General features: G+C 44.9%; 1 protein-coding gene across 2 annotated transcripts in view; it reads left to right on the forward strand.

Moving 5' to 3' along the window:
- uts2r1 (urotensin 2 receptor 1) overlaps positions 1-24,441 on the forward strand; it is a 62,019-nt gene extending 37,578 nt beyond the window's left edge. For both annotated transcript variants that reach the window (XM_086194986.1, XM_086194987.1), the window contains one exon: positions 24,057-24,441. The gene's annotated coding sequence lies outside the window, so the exon portion shown is untranslated. The remainder of the gene's footprint in view (positions 1-24,056) is intronic.
- The last annotated feature ends 634 nt before the right edge of the window (positions 24,442-25,075 follow it).

Here is a 25,075-nt window from a genome sequence, read left to right on the forward strand (position 1 = left end):
CAGTTTTGTGAAACCAAACTGTCTCTAGCAGGCTGAGGATCCTGAGGAATCTCAGCAGAATCAGACGCCAAACCACCACCTTACGATAATAATAATACAAGAATGCACGTAGACCAAACTCTGTCTGTGAGCTGCAAGATTTAATCATTTTTTGTTCAAGCAAATAAAGGTAAATCCTCCTCATACAGCGCTGCTTCAGGATCCTTGATCACAGCTGAGAGCAGGACAATACTTGGGTTACTATTGTGACGTTAGCAAAACTCTTGTGCTCTGTTACGTGACATTTACAAAAATATATATATATTTATATATATACATATATATATATATACACACACACACATATAATAACAGTTATTGGAAAGTTCATGCACCTTTTGATGAATTTGAATGTGAGAGGAATGAGCAGCAATGTGGGGTCTGAAGCAGCTTGCAGAGGTGCTCCGCCTCCAGCACCTCTGCAAGCTGCTCCACCCTGGTCACCTGACATTCCTGCAGTCCTGCTGCTGGTGCGTTTCAAAGCTCCCAGCTCCACCAGGGTGATGTGAAGCAGCGACGCGCGGCCCAGCAGAGGCGAGGGAAGGGATGATAGCACCGCTTTTTCAGGGGAGGGAAGGTTGAAGGGGATTTTTGAAACTTGAGACTTTTTAACTCTCCTTCTGAGGAAGTTCGACCAATCCTGAGGCTGTTAGCAAGGTTGAGTGGATGTTGGAGGCAGAAAAAAACAGTTTTTATTCTCTCACTCTCTCTCTCACGAACTTGGAGGCTTTGGACACTGGGGATGTAGAAAGGCGAGGATGATTGATGGAGGTTGAGCTGATCTCTGGGAGAAGACAAATGTAGTCTGAGCAGACTGCAGCCCCGTGCATGGACCTTTTGACCTCATAAAACACTCTCTCACACACGCACACAAGCTACTCAGAGTGGACGCAAAGTGGCGAGTGCAAGACGGACGGAGGACGCCATAGAGAGGAAACTTAATTGAGACATTTGAAGTGAGGAGAGATTTATGTTGAAGAACCTGTGGAGAAACACAAGTAACATCAGCCAATAAAGAGACAGGACATTAATAATATTGCTTAATATTTAATATCTGGCATTCGTCTGAGATTATGTGTTTCTTTCTGATGGTTCTAACAGGGTGATTGTGCTGGGAGACTCTTGGGAGGCTGCACCAGCAATTAGTGGGTCTTGGCTGCAAGTATAAATTGAGGGAGGAGAGTCTGTGATTGTGAAAGCAGGAAAACACGCACCATATGTGCTGCGCAAGTGTCAGCGGCTACAGTTAGTGCATGCTTTGTTTGGAGAGCTGGTGATGATGGTGACTGGAAAAAAACACACACACACACACACACACACACACACACACACACACACACACACAATCAGATACAACTCCAGAACTCCCAAATGCATTCAGGCTAATGTGAAAATGATTGTAGAAAAATATTTGGTGACTTGAGACGTTTAGACGTGTGGATCGAAGAGCACTTGTCAGTCACGAGGGGTTAACCTCCCAGTACATATCCCAGTGTGTGAGAGTGTGTCACGGTTGATTTAAATCCTTAAAGTCCTGTCCCAGCAGCGTCTGGGTTCAACCCTTTGAAGGAACAACAGAGCAGGTCATGGGCCCGGGTCACATGATATAATAACAGACAGATAAAACTACTAAAATACACACGTGCAACCCATCATCTTATGAATGTCACAAACCAAGGACACGAATATGTGTGAGTTGTACAGTGTAACTGCAGAGAGCTCAATCAAGTTACTGTGCCTTCGTCCCATCTCGGCAGCTACATGCTAGCTGAGGGCGTCTGTAAACACTGACATTGCTCCATTTTCACTTGGAACAAGATGGCGCTGCTATACTTGCCTTTGGTGCATGTGATCTGTCCACGGCAAGTCAAGAGGGCCATGATACAATTGTAAAACTAGAGATGAACCTGGAGGGCTTCGTGTTCACAGTGCACTGGTTAGAGAAGTAACACGGACTGGAAGTGAACTGGTCTGAGTGCAGTTCCCATATGAGCAGAGAAAAAGGCTGACTCATCAGTCAGAGTTCACTTTGAGGTCTGAAAGTGTGGCAACATATTCACGTCAAAGAGGGAGCCAGAGCGCGAGGACCATCTTCTCTCGCTATGACGTCTCGTTCGGTGCCACCGGTGCAAAGCTGACATTGCTGACACATGTCACTTCATAGCGGTTCAGATCTGTTCTGGTCCCTCCTGGCTGTCTGCCCATGGTGGCAGTTCCCAAGTTGTTATTACTTGGCAGTTGTACTTCTACTGTACTACTAGATTTTCAGGCTCATAGCTGTGGTATATGAGCATTATACAACAGCTACCAACCAATCAGAGAGTGAGATTTTCACTAGACATTTTATAATTTGTGATTTTATCCTCTCCAAAACTACATGCTCACATATGTCTCATGATACTATTTTGCTCTCCACAGTAGCAGGTGATGATCAGGTTCAGGAGGTTCATAAGCACCAAATGGTTTGGTAATCCATCCAAATCCCTCCCTCTCGTGGATCGAAGCGAAGTAAAATCTGGTCAACTGGACGTAAGTTTAGTTTAAACTTACGTCCAGTTGACCAGATTTTACTTCGCTTCGATCTACGATGACCTGGATGAATGAGAACCTACACAGACATCTCCCTCTCGTGGCTCTAACGATCCCCAAACTCAGGCCCAACTTGAGCTCATCTATCAAACAGATGTGGAGATATTAACTGGAAAAAAGTGGAGCTTGATTAAAAGTCAGAGCTTCAGCGAAGTCATTGGAATTCATCTTCTGAGCACAGTGGATATCTTTGGTAAATGTCACAGCAGTCCAACGGCACAAATCCAAAATGTCACAGCGATCCATAGTTGTCATGATAATTCAGCCACACCCACAGAGATGGACGGAACGCCATCCCTGGTTGTCTGCAGCAGTTTCAAACACAGTACACCTGCAAACACAGGTTTTCTCCCTCTGGTCTGCTTTATTTTGGCAGGTGAAACAAATTTGTCTCATAAGTCCTTTTTTTGGAGTGGACAAAGCTCCTGAGTCGCTCGACTCACCGAGCCGAACCACTCAGACACATACATTTGCTCTTAAATCACCTGTGCAGGTGATTTACAAGAATTTACTGCATTCATTAAAATGTATTTTGAGGACTTTTTAAAAACCTCTATGAGAGGTGCAGCCGGGGTGTAGCAGGGACACACCAACTCACCCGCCGGGCAACACGCTGACTGACGGGTCGAGTCCTTCTCACGACTCTGAAGATATTTTGAGTGTCAATATTTACAGTAAATGCTTTATTTTGGGTGCCATTTTCATGATCTTATATGGTATTTTTTGGGGGGGGGGCTATTGTGCAAATCTGTTCAGCTCAAGGATGCGTGTTTAATCAAAACAGGTGGGATTCATCCCCCGTGCAGCTCCACCTCACGCAAAAATGAAATTAAATATGGAAATGTTCTTGCAGAAGAGGACGTCTGAGGTCATGGCGTGTGCCTTCACGTGAGTCAGCAGGTCGTTCAGTTTCAGGCCCCCCAGGGGAAAAACTGTGGCTCTGAACTCCCACGCACTCAAACGTTTCCCATGTCTGCATGTGCCACATAAACTTTGATTATGCAAAGTTAACACACACAAGGTGTTGCATCTGTACTGTGAGAGATTTGAAGACGCTCTTTTATTCTCGTTGTCCTGACGGGAGCTCATAAACAGCCTGCCAGTCTCCATCTCATCCAGGCAGACAGATTAGCCCTCAGATTTAGTTCTCAAGCAGCGAGGCATGATGGGATGGTATGTAAGAAGTGGACTGAGCTGATTGAATGATAAGCACACAGCAGAAGGAAGAGGGCGGGGGGGGGGGGGTAGACAGATTCAGGCTTTATTATAATCACATCATGCCGAGTAAAGGTGGGTAGAAGTTTACACAGACCCCCGCAGAGCCAAGACTCAAACAAATAAAAAGTACAGATGCTTTGCTGTCCCCCTTCCAACAGAAACACACACACACACACACACACACACACACACACACACACACACACTATCAGGTTTTCATCCAGACACTTGGACTGCTCAACACTTGAAGGGACTTGGCTGCCGCTGATGGAGAAGCAGAAATAGTTCTACTTGAAAGAGGCGGGAGTTTTCCTGTCATAGGTCGACCGTTAGTGCCACACCACTTCACCCAGTCAGTTTCTCTGTCTCCGTCGTTTATGGTTGTATGAAGTGGGACAGGTCCAGCGTGTGTGTCTGACTGCTGGAGTATGAGAGGAAAACCTCAGAACTGGGTTGGGGGCCCATAGAGCACCTCTGGGAGGCCCCTCAGGTGTCCCCTGATCAGGACTCTCTGCTACAGATCCGTCTGCATGTCCCTCAGATAACTTGGCATCTGCTAAAGCGCTTAAATGAAGAGCTGGTGTGGTGACACATAGCTGCACGTTACTCTACTGCAAGACTCAGTAATGGCACTTGACCTTGAATGACTCGGTTACTCGTCATCCTCGATGCACACCATTTTCCTCGAAGCTTCGTTTGACTGCTCAGCGGCCGCTGTGTCTACACGGGTCACCACAGAGCAGATATGCTGAGATTCCCTGTCAGGCCTGGAAGCAGCTGGTAAATATATTGTGTTACAAATATTTCTCATTATCGCAGTGGTAGCAACACTGTTTCCTGGGTCAAAAGAGGTCTTTCTGTTGACTGACTGAGCTCCTGCTAACTTTCCAAACAGTTCTGAACCTCAAAACGGCGCCATCGCTGCCGCTGACTCATATCCACACAGTGAATCCTCATTGAAACTCATTAAAAGCCAGGAAAAGTTATTTTGCTGGTGCCGACTTGTACCCTGGTTCGCTCTCACTAAGGGTGGGATGACCTCGATTTCTACGTCCTTGTAGAAATGAACATCAAGTAGGAGAACGTAATGTCAGGTCATTGTTGATATGATGTTCCTGAATTATAGCCATTTCCCACCACCATGTATTAAATAACTCAGGGGGTATAAGAAGAAACTGAATATTCCATATTTGATGTATTTCAAGCAAAAAAAAAAATTACATGTCAGAAAGACACGTGGAAGAAAAACTTGAGAGTCTAGAAACAGAGGAACTAATTAACGTGGAAGACTAAACGAGTACAGAGGTCAAGAACCGCACGGGAACCATACGGAACAGATGAGCCAACAATGGTCTCGTTAAATAATAGTACACAAAATCACAAGCAAATGTGCAAACTCTGCTTCTGACACACCAAAAAAGAAGTGGGAGAAGTCAAGGGCAGGAGGGCAGGAGGGAGAAGCACTGGGAACAGAGCTGTGTCTGACAGGGATGGATGAACAGAATAGAAGATGAAGGGAAAACAGAGAAAGACAGGAACAACAACAAACAGACACAAGAGGGACTTTCAAAATAAAACATGATCTGATGAAAGACTTGAAAAAAACAAGAAACAAACAGAAGAAAACAAGGAATGGCACGAAGAGCACAAACTAAGGGTCCAAACGTAGAAGTGCAGAAGTGAAACCCAACCAGAGGATTTTGTATTCAGGATCTACTTCAGCTGATACGACTGATCTTACATTCTTTATGTGCATGCGCACACAAATATTGCGCTAATCTGAACACCAGAAGAGCCCTATAATCTCATATGCTGCACAAAGTGGAATGACCTGGGGGCCCTTTGGGAATCCAGTTGTTTTACTTCTAAGTTTGTGAGGAGTGATTTATCCAGAACCGTTCTGGAGGAAAGGTTCAGCGCTGCTCCGGACGGCCAATCAAAGGCAGTTCAAAGTTGTTAATCTTGTTTATTGTCAGCAAAAAATAAAGCATGAATTTATTTCAGCTGGAAGCCATCATGCTGTGTGGCTTACAATGATGATGGCTTCCAGCTGAATCACATACTTTATTTTTTCTTTTGGATTTATCTCTCTTTTTTTTTGCCACAATAAAAAAGGTCAACAGTCTTCCCCTGATAACTGTGGGCTTTTGCTTGCTTTGAAACTGCATTCCCACCAGGCACAAGTACATTTTCTGTGTACCTAAATGTCTCATTCACATCGGAGATCCTGAGAGTGTGACGATGGCATTGGTGGGTTTATGCCTCCACTGACAACATGATGGTCTGTAATCCAAAGCCAAAGTTACCTTGATGACGTCATCAGGACACGCGCCATGTAGTTTTGGGGGGTAAACTGGACTCAGTAGCGTTTGCCTCTTTGAACGCCACTTGTATAATCTTTCAATTCTTCCCATTACGAGCCAGTTTGGCCTGAAGGGTTTCAAACACTTTCCTTTCATTTAATATAATTATTTTCATGTGCGCTATAAGACTTACATAAGGTGTCATAGGAGCTCGGATGGTCTGTCTGTGCTGGCGGGGAGGAAGGCAGCCTTGAGAAGCAGCTTGTGGGAGCTCTCTGACGGTCCTGCAGTGGGCTACCGCTTTAATCCTGTTAGCGCCCCGAGTCTACAGTCAACACCTTCCACGCAACTTTTATTGCTGAGGAGAAAATATGGGACGTAAAATGTAGAACGTGCTTCGGGAAGTATCAGGTAAATCCTCGTGTGTTATTAATGACATCGTCCACGATGGCTTCACGCTGACTGGAGCTGTCAGGATTAACGTTCTGTTCCTCTGCTGGCACTCGAAGCTCTGCAGCAGACGGAGAATTTACATTGTTTGCAGAATTTCGGTCTCTTGAGTACGGAACAATCTGCTACTGCAAAGGTGCTGACTTGAGTGGCAGCAGGGTTCATCTTTTATTAACACGGCTGATTGAGGTTTGACAGACGGGGTTCGTTTCTTATAAAGGATTGTCTGACTAATCAGGCTCCTCAGTGAAAGTTCCTCTGTTTACTCTGCAGCTGCTATTAGCACATTTCCCTCTTATTCATTTACAAAGCCTCACTTCTTCCTCTTCAAGATCACCAGAACTACGTGATAATGGAGATTAAAAAAAAACAGCATCACCTCACTAACCTTTGTTTAAAAGTTTTCAGAGAGAAGCTTTCTTTTTGCCCGTTGTTGGACTGAGAAGCTCAGTATTCACTTCCAAAGTGTGCAAAGGCGCCTTCTACTGCATGGCACTGATAATACTAATTGTGTTGGCAGAGAAAAGAAAGGCACAGGAGCAAAACTAATGCCTGAAATGGCTGCCGTACAGTAGTACATCCAGCTGGTGTCAGTCCGACGCAGGTCCTTTGGTCTAAAAACCAAAACTGGTCTCCAGGACTTTAGCAACAATGACTGTGACCACGCCTCAGACCTCGGAGTTGGCGTTTCCCCCCGCAGCAGTTTATCTCATTAGCACGCTCAGAGATGGTCCTGGTGCCGGCTCACGTCCAGAGTGGCGCTGACTCATATGGCAAATGCAAGAGACACATGTTGACGCACGGTGGGCGGGGTTGAAAGAGCAGTGTCGTGTCTGCTGTAGGCTACGTCCCCTCGGACAGCGGGCCGTAACACACACACAAGGAATGCGTTTCAATAATTGTAATGCAAAAACTGTAACAAGCTACTCAAAGTTGTCCGACAGTGGTAGAAGTTGAGTTCAACAGTAGCCGAAAGACATTAGGGACGGTTCGGCCCTGCCTCTGCTTTTACTGTATCCAAGACTACTTTACTCAGTCGAAGCACGAACGAGTTTCTGAGCTTTTCAAGGCCGCAAAATAAACTTTGTGTTCACAGCTTTTATTTTTCAGGGTTACAGGCACAAAAAAAATAATAGAGAAAGTCGATAGGCAAGAAAAACGGAACAGAGGAATAAAAGAGTAAAAACTCATAATAAAAGTCTTTAATTTGATACCTGCACATAAAGATGAGTTTTTAAAGGAGGAGACGTGGTACTTCGTCTGATGTCTGTTCCTGATCCAGCTGGCTAGACACCTGCTGCGAATGCTGATGCTCAGAGACGCCTCTTCAGTAGATAACCAGGAGAAGGGCCAGCAATTCGAGCTTCTTTATGTGCATGTCCCACATACAGAGGGGCAACAAAAATCACACCTAATAGACAAACAAATATATATATAATACATATAAGTGGGGCTGTCACTTTTAAAAGCTGGAAATAATTTCAGAAAATAAGACGGAAAGTAAAATTCTTAGGTCAACAGAAGCGGTCGCCGGAGTGCAGCGCCGCAGCTTTGTGATATGTGTTTGTCCATTGTTCCCCAGCTTCCTGTGTGTAACTACCTTCCGTGATATACTGGCAGGTTGTTTGACAGGGAACATTGCTCACAACAGCATAGCTGGAATGTTATCATGGAGGAACACCCTACTGTGTGCCACCACAGACCAGAGCAAGGTCATCAGCAGAAAGACTGTAATTAGAGGAAGGCATCAGGGCACTCGTGACGTGCAGACGTATCTAATGAGAAATGCCTTCTATTCGTTAGAAAAAATGTCATGAATTCCTGTAGATTCCTGTTATCACGTATTCCATACGACTCAAAGGAGACCCTTGCAGTGAAAGAATGCTGTTGAACATTGTTTACCTCATGATCCCCTTGAACGAGGAGCGCAGACCTGACAACAGGACATACTTGGTCACGTCTGGGAGCGATTTCTGCGGAGGTAAATTGTCGGGATGGAGGGGTTGTTTTGTGTTCTCTGCTGGCACAAAGGCAGTAAAGGTGTCACTCCATTCAAGACCCAAGTGTCCCAAGTTGATGCTGGAGGGAACTGTAATTGCAGCCATTCGTAGGCTGATGAGGGAAGCGGAAAACAAGTGGATGCTATTACACGAGTGGCTTTGCAGCTACAAGGGGAACTGTAATTGCGAGCAGGCTTCGTTTCTGAGAGCAAACAGTGCAGGAACACAAGATGAGCTTTGTGATTACTGATTACACAACGACGGAGAAGACGAATATGGATGAATGTGAAACCTGAGCATGATTTTAACAAAGCGGAGAGTTGGAGCACTGGAAAGTCGTGACGTGATGCCAGAACGATGAATCGTGCAGAGGAAGAATCAGCTCTAAGGAACCTGTGGAGCCTTAGGAACCTGAGGGGTTCCTGCAGGGACAAACATAGCAAACTTTGAAAATATGATGTGATACAATTGCAACAATAGAGATACAGATACTTTAAAATACTCTCAATTGGGTATTTCATCTGTATAAAGAAAAACAAGATCATTGCGCTTGTTGCAGGCCACATGGCCACATATGCTGGCCATGGATTGAACCTTCATTTCAAGTAAATAAAACTGTGTAAAACACAATTATTTTACTGTTTGAATAAGATTAAAACAAAATAATATGAATCAAAAAATACCAAACTCCAAAACAAGTCCAGATGTTTGAGTCTTTAACCACACCTCAACTTTATTGAACGGTGTGTAAATCACTTACTGCACCTTTAACTGATCATTTTTTACATATGAAGCGATTTCATGACAACTTTGTCCACTGGCATCCCCACGCTGTCACGTGACACAGGTCAACTCAGTGTGTTCACACAAGTGCTGGAAATTCTCCAGAGGCGATGCGTCCATGTTTTGTTATCCGAATACATAATCAATATTTTCTCGATACTAAATACGCTGCTACGACGCTGCTTCGTCCTAATCTGCTGAGCTCAGACCAGATCCATCGCGGCACCTATAAGACGACATTAGTGAACGCTGAAACCTTCAAAATGACCAGGAAGGATAAATCGAGAGGAACTCCCTCACAACTGAACATTAGCAGCTGAACCCAACTTGCACAAATTGTTCTGAAAGCACGGGGAGCTCGAAAGGACCATGAGGGCAAATGGAAGTGGTGGGAAAAGACTTGAACATAATTGGACTTGATCCGAAATGTAGTTGACCTGGACAGACACAGAGAGAGAGAGAGAGAGAGAGAGAGAGAGAGAGAACATCAGCTGCAGCCCTATGATGTGGCGCTGCCTTAACAAGCAGCCGTGATCAAAAAGAGCCGGACCTCATCACCTCGCTTCAGCAACAACACTTAATTTTCGCTCACAAAGACTCTGACATACCACATGATTAGATATGGTCAGGGGTCAGCTTTGATCTGCTGGGGTATTATATGTTCTGAAACACACACACACACACACATTAGAGGGCCATAAGTCAAACCTGAAGCAATAGGCGGACTTCATTTCTAAATTAACGAATCACTTCAGCAGCACCAACAATGAATCTCTCACATCAGCTTCTTTTGATTATTTATTAGTCAGCCAGGCAGTAGCCAATGACCAGACATTGGCTGCAAATTAATCAGTCGCTTAAATATTAGATGTCGCTGTGTCCAAAGGGTAACAGGATATCTACTGTAAAGTTCATGTTTCTGTAGTTTCCTTGAGCAGCACCAAAGTCAGTATACACATCCGTGGAGACAGACAGGAGTACTGCATCAGGCAGCGTTCAAAAAACTTTAGCGAGAAGATTGGATGCGCGCTTGACGCGGTTTCCTGCACAGTAAATCACAATACACAAAGTGGAAACCGCTACTTGAATAAGACCCAACCTAACCGAACTTTGACATTATTGCAAAGTTTTCAATGCTCGCTAGGCCAGAACAATAATGACAACTTGCCCAGCTGGTGTCAGTTCCTCAGGACCGCTCTCAAAATGTCACTGGTAGGTTGCTCTTCATCGACTGTCTGCTACAGCCACTGCCATGAATATTGTTGCCTATAGCAACATCTGGTGGCATTACATAGCCACTTTGGTTGACTCTAAACTGGCCGCTGGGAGCAACCCCTGATGCACTTTTCATTTTTTTGCCACATATTCACAGTTTACTTAAAATTCACTTGTCAGTTAAATGGAAACACATCGACCTACGTGACCTGACAGCCGGGACAGAAGCAGAAATGGATGGATGTTGATGGGAATCCTACCATTTCACTCTAAAGTCACGCCTCCATTCACAAACCCAGTGACTCTGAACATTCCTGGACAGCCTCACAAACATTTGCATCAGAGCGTTCAAAAGCTTTGAATATTGAGGAAGTGGTGGAGACACTTAGTTCCATTAGTGTCCGTGCAGCAACGCAACACGAGAGCAAAGAGCCACGAAAGCTTGGTGTTGCTGTGCAACAAGCAGGTGTGACGTCTGACAGCCCCGGATGGACACACAGAGCCAGTGCTAACAACAAAAACTACAACACAAAGTCATCAGAAGCAACCACTTACAAACTCAAAGAAAAGTGCATTGGGAAGAAATCAATCAAGCAATAAAAAGGAATTCAAAAAAATCTCTAGGATGGAAGTACTGATAGATTAACACAGGGGGTGGTAATTACTTCATAATGAATGAGCATTTTAATAGTAATCTCATCCCTCGCCAGCGATAAAGGAGACACAATCACACATCTCCTCACTGCTTCCTGTTTATCTCCTGCCTCCAGCCCTCGAGCTATCAACCCATCCATCTATCACTAATGTGGCTTCCAATGGGCTCCCTTTGTTACGGCTTCCACTGCTGAGTATTATAAGAGACAGAAAATCAATAACCCTGAAATAATTGAAATAATAAGAGCGCACGACTACGATCAACCATTTGAAAGTCGTTGCGGCTTTTTTTAGATATGATTGTGGGCGATTTACTGCCTGTAATCCTGCTGCCTCATTTGCTTTTGGCCGAGTGAAATGTGATATGCAGGAACAAGACAAGCACGTTTTCTTCGTCCACCTTGACACAAATAGCAAAGGAGAAAGCCATGAAAGAGGAGAGGAGACAAAAGAGCACAAATAAACCCAACTGCTCCCTGATCCGGTGATCCGAAGGGTGAAGCTGTGCGGTAGTTCAGGGTGAAAGGAGGAGCTGATGTAGGGGACGTGTAAAAGTTACAGTTGTAGGGAGAATCGAGATGAGTCGGCCTGTCATGGTCAGGTCTCTCCTGTAACCCAACAACCACTGGGGGACAGTGATGACATCACCATCCATCTGTCTCATGCATTCCATCGCTGCTTTACTCATTCATCTCTCAATGTCCCTCAGTCACTCTCGGTGCAGTTTGTTCCACCTAACGGCGTTGTCACTCAACTCAAAACTGCTCTGTTGTTGGTTACCGAGTCCTCTGCTGCATGTCGATCGGGACACACGATAAGCCAGACGGGACTGAGTGCTGCCGACTTTGGACAAAAACATGGCAGTTGTGCACCACTTCAGGCAAGCGCTAGAAGGGGAGATGCTAGTAGAACAGCTTGAAAACAGGGAAAGTCTGCACTGTTGCTCCATGACTGTGCAATTTATTTGCACATCCATGTTTTGAGCCCCGTGCTCTTCCCCAGACTAAAGCCCGCAGGAGGCTGTGGTGGACGGACTTCTCCTGCTGTTAAATCAGATTTTGGACAAGACGATGGGAGGCTGCGCCGGAGGGGCGATTCATCGAACGGGTCTGTGAGTGAGAGTGACAGTCAGGTGTCTTTTGAGTTACGGCACATCTAAAATAACACATTCAAATTCTGTTCTCTGTATTCTATATATCAGTACTAACTAGTATTTTATCATTATTAAAGAAACCGCTGCCATTATTTGGTAAAAGTATTAAAAGGTTGGATACATTTACATGTGAGCAGAGGTGGGGTCCATGGCCAGGCTCAGTCAGCTGGTAGCATGTGGTGGAAAAGGGGCTTAAGCCGCAGATCCCCCACCTGCCTTGTGAAAGCAGGTTGTTGAGGTCAAGAGCTTCAATGTGACACCCCGAGCCTTTAAAGGAAGGGCTCATCTCAGTTATAGCCACCTACAGGGTGACTTTTCCAAATCCCTGCAGAGGTGGAGACGACGTGAGGAGGCCGAGCCCAAGAGGAGCGGGGACACGTTTCGTTTTCTCTGAATTTTTTAATCCAATGCGCTAATGTCAATATTAACTGTATAAAAATGTTCATGAGATATTTACATTTTGCACATACAAACTACTTTGAAAAAGTGCACCTTTTTTCTTCATTCACTTGGACAAAACAATAAATGACACTGTCGCAGCGATTAATCAATCACAGCATCTGCTAATCTAGCTAGCAGCAGCAGTGTCAAGGTGGGCCACAAATCAAAAACACTGGAGCTGCAGCTCAAGGCCGATCTGGGTTTCTCTGTTGGACTGCTGCTGAAGGCTGTAGTGGAGGGACGCATCGCCGCAAGTCGCAGCGGGGCCACAACAATGTGACGTCTGTGCGTCGGGGTACAAATGGAACGACTCTCTGCGCTGTGTTTTCTGGTATTTCTTTGCTCCTGCGGGAGGCATCGCCCCCTGGTTACGTGAAAGTTACGTGAAAACGTCCGAAAAACACGAATCAAAAGAAAAACATGGCAAAACTTGTAGTGGTATTACAGTGGCGTCTTGACTCCTTAGAAATATGAAATGATCAATGGAATTATGAGAAAAATCTCTAAAATGTGAATGGGAATTAAAAAATACTAAAGTGTAACTTTGATTTTTACACTCATTCGCACTCTCCTCCTCTGGTCACAGCTCTTTTCAGCGTTTTTTTCAGTTTTCACGTTCGTTAGCTTCGATACTCATGAGGCCCCGAAGCCTCACGTCAACGAGGGTTTCAGTGCTATGAAGACAGTGTGACAGCCACAACAGCACGGCACACGGAGGCTAGACAGGTCTGACCCGCTCCGGCTGTAAATCAGCCTTCGCAGTTGTGAAACAGACACGCTGGATCGTATGACATGAGTGTGAATGGTCTAGCCAACGCCAAACAGCCAACAAAAGCTGCAAACCACTAGCAGGCGAGCGCAGTAGAAATGTGAGACTCGTCCGTTAATGACTTGACCTCCTTCTTCATGTCTATCAGTTCATTTCCTCATGTGCTTTGGGAGCAGCTTCCAATTCCACCAGACAGAAAAAAAGAACATCTAATCATCTAATTTCTCCAACAAAAAAAAGTCAATTAGAATGTGTGACAGATAAAATGTACCCAGCTAGTGGCTAATATTAGCTTACTTTTCCTGGCTCTTCTAAGTATAAGTAGTGTCACAGAGTGATTCCGCTGACTTGATTCAGTTACGCTACTTTTCACACCGGCCGTGTGGAGCTGGTTCAATCGTGAGCTGCCTACATCAACAAGCGAGGACCCTGTAAATCAAGCGTGGCGCATCAGCACTGCTGGGACGCTCTTTGGGACACACTGTTCTGTACATTAAACGTGTTGAGATTTCCTGAGGAAGCGCCTTTCAAACGCGGAATCTCAGGGTTGATCTTTTTGTGACCTGGGAATCCCTCGAGTGTCACGTATCTGTGATGCAGATATATCACTATTCCTAGTCCTAGTTTTAAAGGAGCTTCCCCACTGATCTGTTCTTCCCTCCCTTGGTCCAGAACAAAAGCCGAGCCATACTGCCTGCTTGTGGAACGGTTCTTCTTCTTTTACAGGGGAGCTCATGGAGAGACCTGAGGGAGTTGTGACGCTCCTCCCGCCGAGACTTTGATAGGCAGGATGCTCGTGTAGCTTTACAGGGAATCTTTATATCGCTGATGACCAAGGAAGACCAGATTAAAGGGATATTTCACCCAAAAGTCAATTTTATTTTTTTATGTATTATTTTATAAAGCGGTACTTGTTTACTGTTGGTCTTGAGGAAGAACCCATTCAGTGTTGGGGCAAATTAGTCTTAGCACCACGTGTTGGTGCATAAGAACAATTTCCAGGTTCTAGTCAAACCCTCAGGTACGGAGAGTTGTGGCAAAACAGGAAAAAATAATTCAATGATCTTGTTTAGTTTTTTTTTTTTTGTGAGTGACCATGGCATTAGCAGGATAATGCTCCCTGAGGTCTCCATAATACAGAAATAATGATCTACACTGTGTGTCCCCCCCCCCCGTAATTCCTGATGATGGGCCTCTCTTTGACCAGTACATAGATCTTGTTGAATGCTGTAAGAGTTTCTGACTGTCTTTATTTTACTAATTCGATTTCACATGTTCTGTGTCATGTAGATCTATATTCGTATAAATAATGCAACATTTTGATCAATTCATACAGTAATACACACTTTTACTGGCACCAGCCTCAGGGACCTTCTCCCACCGGATGCCTTTCATCCAGCTTTCAGTGGGCTAAACATTCCCATCATCCAGCACTTTCATCTTGCTGTGCTCCAAAGACACTATCTTCAGAGGCCTCGCAAAACCTCACTGTATCTGCATGCACACAAAGTAATTACTGCTCCACTTCCTACGTCATAGCTCTTATTTTTGCAGCCACTGTCTTGAAGTGAACGTCAAACCTTTGCTGTGTTCTAAATCAAAAAAGTCTAGAAGCCCGGGGGGGGGGGGGGATATTATTGCCGCCATTTTGGACTGAACACATCAGCAGAGAGTCAAACCTGCAGTCAGACGGACAAGAGGACAGTCTGGAGGCGTCGTCCTGCATCGGCGAAGCCTCCTCGCTGGCAGGGCCTCCGCAGCACAAAGGTGTTTCTAGATGTGCCGTCAAATGCTTCTGCAGAAGGTTGAGGTAACAAAGACCGAGGATTGGAAACAGCGGTCAGCCAAGGAAACAGCAGATGAAAGACAAATCAGGTTAACGTCGCAGCAGCACAGTCGGCTCAGAAACAGAGAGGAGAGGTCTGGGCAGAATGGGGTCAAACTGGGCCCCATTCATCTGGTGTGGAAACAAAGGTAAGATGGCTCACCTGCTCTCAAAGAAGGTGAGGAACATGTCAGCCAGTGCCTTGGAGCGATGAGTCAAGCTGTGGCCTTGGTGTGTGGGTAGGTAGAGAAACCTGCTGGATGCTCCTTGTAGATTTGGAGCTTCTCCTATATCCATCCATTGCTGTGTGACAGTGACCCCACAACAAGTTACTGAGGAGCGTCCACAAGAATTTACATGTTCAAGTTTTACTTGACCTCTGACACCAGTGCAACGTTTCCTGGAAGAAGTGGAAACCTTCTGGTGGACTCACATCAGGTTTGTGGGTCGCTACAGTCGCTCTGCGGTTCGAGGTTGTCCTCATCATTGCGCGAGTTTCTATGAGATGCCACTAAGTGACCGTCACTTAGCACTCTGGCATGAGCACAGTACAGAACTCAGTAACCGCCGGGCCCCACAGAGACACGAGACTCATTCACCGCATTCTGGCATCACAAAACAACTTGTGGAGGGAAAAATGAGTGCTCCTGAATACTTGAAAATTACACTTTGAGGAGGAAAAATCCCTTTAAATTTCTATTTTGTACTTGCAAAGTCCTGAATGTTCCTCCTTGGCAGGTGGTGCTGAACTGGTGTGTGTTGTACTCCGGCTGGGTGCAGGGGGTGGTGGAGATTGAATTTCGGGGATTTGTTTCAATTAGTAAAAACAAACAAACGAGAAATCGGGATCTGCTAAAAAGGTGAAGTGATCATAACCAGACTTTTCATCGACAGTGCTAAAACTGAAATGGAACAGTACTGCAGCAGTAACTCAACCGCAGACGAAAACCTGGTGATGAATAAATTACAGTGAATCAACAGGGGAAGCAGGTAAAAATGAGGCGTGTGTAAACAGAGGTACATGTGTGCACACAGTATCGACACACTCTCGCTATTAGCAGTTTCCTGGTGTGAGCACATGTGTGTGGATGAGGCCTGTGGTGCTGCAAGCCAAAGATAAGAAGCAGTCAGTGTGTTGTGCGTTAAGCCAGAGCTGTATGTCCTGCCAGAGCGGGAAGCACGACCAGACACACACACACACACACACACACACACACACACACACACAGAACTGGAACACTGCTTGCACTCCTTATTTGACCCAGACGTTCGGTCAAGATCTCACCAAGACACATACACACAATCTGCTCCTCTCAAGGTGTTTTTCATCAAAACGTAGAGTTGTGTACTTTGAATTAAATTTTGCTGCCAACCAAGTTGAAGTGGTCCAGGGTCTGTGGAACCCTTAACATAATTACCCTGTAAATCTCTCTCACAGCTCTGCTGTGGAGCAGATTAATGCTCCTCTGCTGATGTTTTGCTCTGCAGCAGCCATTACCCATTCCCTGGGAACTAGACGCTCCTTCCAACATCTTTACATTCTTTAAGCATACAGCAATCAAAGAAGCAGGAGCTGATTTTTTTTTTTTTTAACACTTTGGCTGAATATTTCACATCAGAGCGGAGGGCACAGGAAACCACCCTCAGTCAATGAACCTTTACGTCTTCAGCATATTGAGAAGCGTTCATGCTCTCCGATGAGTTCTTGATGATGAGGCCTTGGCAGAGAGGGGCCGATGTGCACTTTGCTGCTTGGTGGCAGCTGCCAGGCAGGCCAGAAGGTGGTTTGGCTGCTACTGAGAGAGTGAGGGAGGTCTGTTGGAACAGGACGGTGGCAAAAATAAGAGGGGCGGATGGGACGCTGACAGAGAGTCATCAATGGGAGGGAGCCGAGCCAAATGCAGAGCAACAGGTGCCCGGGGAACAGCTGGATGGGAGGCGGGGGGAGAGCAGAGTCCTTCTGGCTTCTATTTTCTGCTCACTGCTATTCAAGTAGGACTCAATCACTGTTAGTATTTGGGACAAGGAGCTTAAGCCCCTCAAAGCCAAATATCTTGCAGTACATTAATGACAGAGGAGAGAGGGCTCAGCGCTCATGAATACACAGCTACATGTCTGCATGCTTTCGTCAACGCTCATTCATATGCTTTCTAGTTCCCAGCAGCGTAGGAGTGACATGTCTCTTCCAAACAAAGGCTGTTGAAGCGTTTGGTTCTATATAAAGAGAGTGGACCGTGGGGTTTTTCCATCTTTGACGTGGACTCAGACTCTTAACCCCTGACACGTAGCCGTGGCTGTGTGGCATTCAGGCATGTTTACGACCTGAGAGGCCGCCACAACTCACCAAGGAGCCCAAGTTAGCCAAGCACATTAGCATTAGCTGGTCTTTTAATGATAATTAGCTAAATAATTGACTGTGCCTTCATTGCAGACTCATATTTTTGTTTTAATATCACTTACACTTAGAATAATTACATTGGACATTTGTGAGGGAAATCCAAGTCCTGTTTTCCACAGAGGAGTTGATGCAGGGTTATCTTTTTTGCATCTGATGGGCGCAACAACTTTTCGCGAAGCCGAATAAGAATTTATTTTCAGGGGTTCTGACCAAAAGTGAGCTAGCAGTCTGCAGACAAAGACAGCAAATTCAAGGTTTTTGCACTGAAGTTTCCACCTTCCAGTTAACCAAGGGACAATGATCACCAAAGTCCTGATATATGGCAGACTCCCTGCAGTGATATGCTAATGTGAAGATGTTCCAGCTCCAAAATAATGAATTTTCCACATGAATCATAATGATGTCCAAATGGCTCTGAGACACACAGATCACTGTGATTGTGAGTCAGGTCAAAGCTCCGCTCGCTGCAGGTGATAAAAGATGTGAAATATCACCAGCTGTGGACACCAGGACCTCCTTCCATTCATTTTTGCATCAGCTGACACTGACGGTTGTGTGTGGTTGTGTGTGGCAGTGTGTGTGCATGTGTGTGAAGGAAGTCTCAGATGTCTGTTTCCATGAGGGGTGTCAGGTTTGCCTGCACTCGTCGGGTACTCGGGCGATCTGCCAGGGACGTGGCTGTGGCCAAGTGGGACAAAAGGTTGCGTGGAGTGAGTTTCAGCAGCACTGCGGGTTTGGCATTGCAAAGGCTGATAGCACGAGCTGCGTGTGCTACTGGGCTATTCTGAGAGCTCCAGCAGCGCACACGTGCAGCTACCCACTACCCCAATTACACTTGGTGTTCCTTTTGTACTGCATGATTTAATGACAGTCCAAAGAGGTCTGATGATGGCGCCAATTTCAGACCTGCTATATCCTTTAAGTTGAGATGTGGACAGCAAGCGGGTGTCGGGTGCAAGCAACCTTAACCACGCTTATTACATCACATTTCCCGTACACGTGACGTGTAGTACAGCAAATCCAGTATTACGGGGAAAGAGAATGAAAATGATGGCTTTGGGTGTGGAAACAGGCTCAGTCCAATGATGAGTCCACGGACAGAACATCAGGGATCGTTTTGCCGTGGAGACCTGAGGTTCAACAACACAGAGATTAACTGTAGGTCTCAGCCAGTGCCGTTTTCTAGTTGACGCAACCATTTTGTTTTTATCCACAAACAGCAGCTTCATAAATCGAAATCCACTGTTGGAAAACAATGTCATAGAGGGTATCGATACAGTTTAGGTCCGGTTAGTTCAGGGCACAAAAACGATGGGGCGTGAACACTGCTCCCCCGCTGCAGAGTTAATTTAAGGATAAAAACCACTTGAGAGTTATAAGCAGCATGTGAACAGGAATCATGCGCTTCTACCCTGCTGCCAAGTACCAGTACTTCATGTATATCCTGAGATTTTCCAGGCCTTCTGGCATCCATGAAGCACACCGATTGACTCGTCATATGTTGTTTAATCAGTGCAAATAGGGACAAAAAACATAAATAATGCGCAGTTTTTCATGGCTACACGGCATTCATACTTATTGCTACATGCTAGTTGTGGTTATTCTGCTTAAAGCAAGCTCAAAAAGTTGATATTTGCATTTCATGTACTCACAAAAAAGGTGTCTTGAGCGCAAAAAGACATTTTTTTTCCCTTCTGCTTGCAGAAAGAGCCAGCCGCGTACAGTATATGTAGCCTGAAGGAAATAACGACTGGTGGTTAACAACACGGGCGCTTCATCCGGTAGGATCCAAATCTGAAAAGTCCTCAGTTCCTCCAAAAAAGTCTCCAAATTTAGATTCTGTCATGCTTTTCTCATAGCCAGCACTTGTTGTTAGCATCAAGCTAATTAAACATTCTGGCGTCACAATAACAAACTAACGGAAGTGCTCAAGCTCATGAACACTAATCTGTGAGTACTTGAAAGGCAAACAAACAGTTCTGTCATGACTTTAGCTGGTCACCTAACACCTGACCGACCAATCAAACGGGTGCTATTAACCAGGTTGCATGCAATCAGCTGACCAGGCCTGTGGGAGGCGTCCCAATTGTCTCGTTATTCGTCATGTCGTGAGAGCCTTTCACAGTTCCTAATTGTCCTGTCATTCATAAGAGAAGATGATGGATCTTTCCTTTCTCTCCTGTCTTTCCTTTTTTTTTTATCTCATTGAGCTTCAAGAGAACCAAGTGCTGAATGAGCAAAATTAAGTTTTTTCATGTCAAGGGAAAATTATTATTCCAAAGAATGGAACATTGAGGTGATGATTTATCTTAAACTGAAATTGCTTTTTTTCTTGTCAAGAGTGTTGATAATATACTGAATTAAACAACCTCATTAAATAATGAATACAGCATTCAGAGAATGAATTGGGGGTTCATTTACTACATTAATTTGATTGGTTGAAAAGGTCATGACCCTGCTGGCTAAAGAGGAACAGGAAATGAGGTGGGACGCCACAGCAGCAGCTCTCATCAGGATTAACGACAGCTTCTGTCTTATTGTCAGCGTTTGTCAGCCGCTTTTTTACCAACGAGATGCTAATATTTGTTTACCGTGAGTTTGATGTGAGCAAATCGGCATGTTTGTTTGCTGTTTCGTGTTCAGGTGTGTGAGACTGAACATCTGGAGTCCTCACTTCCATCCTGTGATGGACTGGTCAGGAGAAACACTCTTGTTCTGTTAGGCCACACCAGCAAGCATGAGCTCATCGACATCAACACATAACAGTGAATGGAAACCAGGAGTACGTGTAAAATATCAGGCAAAACTGATGCAAGCAGTGATTCCAGAAACAACCGTCTCCATCTTGTTTGTCCATAAGTTTGGGGGAAAATACTAATAATTTAAAAAAAACAAAAAGGCAAAAATATTTCTAGACTGGAAAAAGTGACAAAGTCCCAACTCTCTTGAAAAAAAAAAGAAGATAAAACCCCAGATGAGAGTGCCGGGGGCATAAGAGACCTCGTAGACTTCCAGGTGGAGCTGAGAAGCAGGAGGGTGTCTGCGCACCAACTCAGCTAGTTTGCTGGTTAGTTTGCTCCAATCAAAGTGGTGTGGAAACCACTGGATACGAAGATGTGGATTATACCAGACGATTCATCTGAGAGCTTGAATACGGACATTTTTGGGCAGGTTTGGGTGACGGTCCTCTTACGTAAAATAGAAGAGACCGAACATTGAAGGCACGCCACAACCAGAGTATCCATCAAACAAGTGAATTTATTAGACACGTAAGAACCAAGAAGGGTTAACAAAAGAGTGAAAATAGGACGACCGGTGACCCTCACCCAAGCTAACATGAAAAAAAAAAACCTCCAGAAGGCTAAATGCTACTCATGGTATAAAAAAAAAGATAAAGAAACAAGAGCTGCTGGATCAGACCTGTCTCTCTGTCTGATAGTGTGTCTGTCTCCCTGCTCCCCCCATATGCAACACACCTGTGCCTGATTGATGCGGGGGGGGGGGGGGGCCAAGAGACACATGCACGTCAAAACAGCACCCACATAACACTTAGCTGTTGTTCTGTTGCTCTAGCTGTTGTTAGCCTTTAGCTTCTAGCCATATATATATACAGTATATATATATATATATATATATATATATATATATATATATATATATATATATATATATATATATATATATATATATATATGTATATGGCTGGTCCTTCTGCATTCTGGAGAAACAAAGAAATCAGTTGTGATGCAAAAATACTCATTTTAGGCGCAGTGGCACGAAAAGATCTACAGGTCAGAGTTGTGAGCAGGGTGTCATCATGTCTGTGGTGCGCCGAGCGATCATCACCAGCTGTTATATGGAAATGCAGCAGTGTTAAATTGAGCTGTTAGCATTTATAGTTGGGGTAGAGCGTGAGAGCCAGGGACCTCAGGCAGGATGATTAATGGTGCCTCCACACTCTTTGATTCAACAAACTTTTATGCATATAAATGATCTTTTAAAAGCATGTATGCAAGAGTGTTTGGTAACCATTGTAACACATATCATGCACATTAGCACATAAGTGCACGCGTGTCCCCTGAAGCATAAACATTTCCTGTGTACTGAGTTTGTGCCCTAAAGTTCATCACGAAAAAGTCAAAAAAACAACAAAAACCAAGTGTAGCCGACATGCAGTGACTCATCGTCTAACATCGCTCCGTTCATAGATGATTACCGATAGCCGATGACAGCTCGACAGTGACTCAATGATTGCAGCGTTTTGATGATGTCATCCAGCATCATTCGTACAATATGGACCCATGTGAGGAGGTGTGATGGTTTCTCCAGCTGGCCATGAAGAACGGGGTGGAACATGACGTTCTATCCTCTCTGCTCTGCAAGTGTTTCTTGCGGTGCAGAGATATTGTATCAGTTCTTTCTGTCATTACCTCCACCAATGAGCTGTTTGTCTATTGAGAGTCGGTGGAGGGATTTAGCCGAGCTGAGGGAATACTTGTTAAATAATGAGCTAGATCCCATTTCATCCTCTTTTATTGCAATATTTTATGGACGTTGGCAGGAGTCTGCGTTCCACAAGTAGCCTTCTAGAGCTTCTAGCACGACGCATATGAAAGATGGAGCAACATGCCCAGCACTGAAGCTGCGCCCATCACCAATTCACCCCCAAGTACTACACAAAGGTGTTCCCTGTTTTTCCCGTTAGTATTTTCTGCAAACCTGCTCCTTCTCTTCCTTTGATTGGCTCTTAATCTGATCCATGTCTACAATTCTACAATTCTACTATTTCATTTAGCAGACGCTTTTGTCCAAAGCGACGTATGTCACTGTCTACGCCTAAAAGCATCGAGTACCAGACAATCACAGGCAGCACATCCAGCAGGCCTCTGTCCGTCCCTTCCTGGGTCAGAAAGAAGGAGGCTCTTTAAGGCCAAACTTTAGTTCAACACGCGCAAACAGGGAAAATGGTTGCAAGGACCTCGGCCTGAACCACAAGTGGTTGTGGTTCACCAACTGGAGTCTCAGTTATCAAAAAGCACCTATGCCAGAACCACATCTGAGAGCTAGCATTGGTGTTAGCATTGCTAGCCTAGCCACTGGTGGCGCAAGCACCATCTGTGGAGGTAAAGGGGGGGGTGGGGATGAATGTTTCTCCCAGTTTCACCAGCACTGGAGAGAAAATTAATTGTGTACTCTTCCAATAATCTCAGTCTTTTCAAGCTAAAATGTCAACCATTGACTTTTCCCAAACTTTTAAATATAATAGACATGAATATTAGCTTTCTCATCAGTTATGACAGAAATGGAGGGAAGTCTCAGACTGTCGGACTGTTGGATGGACCAAAGAAGTCATTTGTCCCCTTTCCTTAGCACTTATGAGCTTTTTTGGCTTTTCCAATATTTTGCAGAGGGATAAAAGTAGCCTGCTGACTAATTTATTGATTAAATAATCGTTAGCTGCAGCTCCACAAGACACTGTAGGCTACTGAAACGGCTGAGCTGGTGGTCCAGTCAGGTTGAGGCCAACCACCTCCTCCTAAGTGTAATCGAAGACGAGCGGCTTTGCTCAGTCACTTTGCTCTTTGTAGTGGTTCTTGTATTGATTACTGTTATTTATTACAGTTTATATTGTAGTAGTTTTAATATTATTTTTGATCAGGCTTCTACTTGGATCTGATTCACATGTTGGTTGTTTTTGTTGTGCACCAAGTGAGTGGACACGCTTTTGTTTCGCGTTTAAAATAAAGAATCTGACAACCCACGACTGGGATTTCAGCCAATTCTGTCCATCACTAATCTCGCGTCTGGAGTGATTATACACAGTATTTGACAGTAAAATGGGTTTTGATAGGAAAAAAAAAAAACACCTGAAGGATAATCACAGTAAAACCCAAAGATATTCTCAGCTAATCTGATGCTGCTGGCTAATCCTGTCATGCTCTGCTACGACATCTCGGGGGTGCATGAATGTGTGTCAGTCCCAAAACAGGCTGTCGCTACCTTGCTAAATGCTCACACACAAACTGCTAACTGCTTCTTTTCTATTTTTACCCTCACATGGTTCCTTCAGACATCATGTTCCTCAGATGCTGCTGAGTGTGTGTGTGTGTGTGTGTGTGTGTGTGTGTGTGTGTGTGTGTGTGTGTGTGTGTGTGTGTTTCTAGAGGATTTACAACCCGTGTAATAATAGCAACACTCTGTTCTGTAACTCCCTGACAGAAATGACTGAGGTGTGCTGGCTGGCTGAGGAAGAAGAGGACCCAGTGAGAAGATGCAAGCAGTGGGGGGGGGGATTCTTCATCTCCACAACTGTGACGGAGGATGTGTGGACACACTCGCACCGGGAGACATGGGATGACAAAAAACGGGAGCTGCTGCTTGTGGAGTGTGCAGAAAATCAACACCCTCACATCTGTATTCATTGGTCACCGTGACGTGAAGGAGAGACATTTCAATTTTCATGCTAACTCTTTGTTTACCCTCTGCCCTCCTCACAGTGCAGTGTGGCAGCCTGCACGTGGAAGTGTCTGCACATAGTGACGGGGGGGACGGGGACGGTTGTGAGGGACATGAAGGTGGTTCAATTTACCCAAAATATATAGAAAAAAATAAAGAGAGTGTTTGGCATGTGAATTTACAATTCATGAAAGATTAAATTTGGGGGGGGGGGCTTCTATGTAGCCTTTAGCACTGCCTGGGACAACGCGGCTAAATTGACTCTCAAGTTTGCATACAAGCAAGCAAAAAATCCTGACTGACTGAATTGGCCGCGTCAACAGTTCCGTTGCAGATTAAATAACACACGTTGTCAAGATCATTTCTATTAAACTTCTGCATTCGGCCTGATTGAATTCTACCTTGGTTTTAGGAGGCAACATGCAAATCAGGTCTGGATGGTGAATTGAAGGCAGTTTGGTTACTGCTGCACTCATGAATGAATCAACTCATGTCAAATGGCCACAACCTCTTAACCCGGCATTTCTTTGTACTGGCATGTTAAAATTTACACGCCAGCACCATAAAACAGTGTTAATATAGAGTTTCTAACAGTAGAATGGAGCCAGAGCCTTCAGCTATCAGGCTCCCCTCCTGTGGAACCATCTCCCTGTTTCAGTGCAGGACCCAGACCCCCTCTCTATGTTTAAGAGCAGACTTAAGACTTTTTTTTTTCATCAGGCTTATAGTTGGGCTGCTTAGGCTGGCCCTTAGATCTGCTGCTATAGGCTCAGACTGCTGGG

This window comes from Aulostomus chinensis, chromosome 23 (assembly GCF_037954235.1).
Source record: "Aulostomus chinensis isolate RoL2024-O1b breed Wild chromosome 23, RoL_Achi_v1.0, whole genome shotgun sequence".
Classification (NCBI taxonomy): domain Eukaryota; kingdom Metazoa; phylum Chordata; class Actinopteri; order Syngnathiformes; family Aulostomidae; genus Aulostomus; species Aulostomus chinensis.